This window comes from Nicotiana tabacum, chromosome 11 (genome assembly GCF_000715075.1).
Source record: "Nicotiana tabacum cultivar K326 chromosome 11, ASM71507v2, whole genome shotgun sequence".
NCBI classification, from domain to species: Eukaryota; Viridiplantae; Streptophyta; class Magnoliopsida; order Solanales; family Solanaceae; genus Nicotiana; species Nicotiana tabacum.
Window position 1 is genome coordinate 156,404,148 of NC_134090.1, and position 1,796 is coordinate 156,405,943.

General features: G+C 32.8%; 1 pseudogene; it reads right to left on the reverse strand.

Moving 5' to 3' along the window:
• Nucleotides 1-1,191: 1,191 nt before the first annotated feature.
• LOC142166726 (small nucleolar RNA U3) lies at nt 1,192-1,436 on the reverse strand (annotated as a pseudogene).
• Between the last annotated feature and the right edge of the window lie 360 nt (nt 1,437-1,796).

Sequence of the window (1,796 nt, forward strand, 5' to 3'; positions counted from 1 at the left end):
ATTATTATTTTAAATATTATATAAAAATATAAATAAATCTGATTTAAATTTAGCGACCAACTTTGGTCGCTAATTTAAATTTATGTATATTTGGCGACCAAAGTTGGTCTCTTTTTAGGTCAACAATGGTCAAAATTAAAAATCACTTTTGTATTTACTATCTAAATAATATAAATGTAACCCGTTAACACTTTTGTAATACAAAGGATGAATAGACTAAAATATACTCTAACATGCTATATATGCAGTTATGTAGTACTACGAAGCGTGCGTGTGTATATGTGTCTATATATATATATATATATATAAGAACATGAAGCGCTCGGAACACAGGGACGGGTTCTTTTAGGTATTGATACACTTGTAAATTGATTCATCGACTTATAACCTACTCATATGCATGTATATATATTAACAATAAATTAAAACGTCTCGACTTATATCAATTAATATATATATATATATAAGCTATATTCGATATAATATTAGCTAATGCACTAATACTTAGTGCATAGTATAGTATAGTATATATATACTAAGTGTATTATATATACTAAGTGTATTATATAATACACTATACTATATATATAGTATAGTTTATTATACATCAAGGTATATTCGATATATATAGTATAATATAGTATATAGTATATAAGCTCTCTCTCTCTCTCTCTCTCTCTCATATATATATATATATATAAGAACATGAAGCGCTCGGAACACAGGGACGGGTTCTTTTAGGTATTGATACACTTGTAAATTGATTTATCGACTTATAACCCACTCATATGCATATATATATATATATATGGAACCATCTACGACACCATGATCCGAAGGCCTTGGGGGCTGTTATCATGCTCTGGTCCCATGTATATTTCGAACCCATGACTTCCTAATTACATGGCAGCAACTTTACCAGTTACGTCAAGTCTGTTCCTATTACAAACAAAAGTATAGCAAAAAAAAATTTAAGAGTCTGTCAGATAGTCATTAGACCATTCAGCATCAATGATGGAGCTGAGAACTATCATCTACGGCACCATGATCCGAAGGCCTTGGGGGCTGTTATCATGCTCTGGTCCCATGTATATTTCGAACCCATGACTTTCTAATTACATGGAAGCAACTTTACCAGTTATGCCAAGTCTCGTCCCATAACAAACAAAACTATAGCAAAAAAAAATTAAGACTCTGTCAGACAGCCATTAGACCATCCCAGCACCAATGATGGAGCCGAGAATGATCATCTACGGCACCATGACCCGAGGGCCTTAGGGGCTGTTAATCACGCTTTGGTCCCATGTATTTTTCGAACCCGTGACTTGCTATTACATGGCATCAACTTTATCAGTTATGCCAAGTCTCGTCCCATAACAAACAAAAATATAGCAAAAATACAGCCTACAGAACAGATCCTGTTCAAGTAAGGTCGTATCCATCTAAGTTGCTTCACTGATATATAAATACTTCCTTCGCTTAGTTGCTTGTCGATGTGGTACATTTGCCCAAAAAAGCAAGGACTATTTAATAATTATTTTATTGTCTTTAAAAGTCGACAATGCTGACATAAGAGAAATTAACAACTATGTTTTTGTCTAAATCGAAAGTGTTATAAATATATTATATTATGGATGTTCATTTAGTACTCCGTTGTAAATTATCTTCCTGAATAAGCTTATTCATATGGGACTCCACCGTAAATACGTTTATCTATTTAGTACTCTATTGGAAATAAGCTTCCTGAAGAAGCTTATCACTTCGGTACCGGTTATGGATAAACATTACCCTAGGTA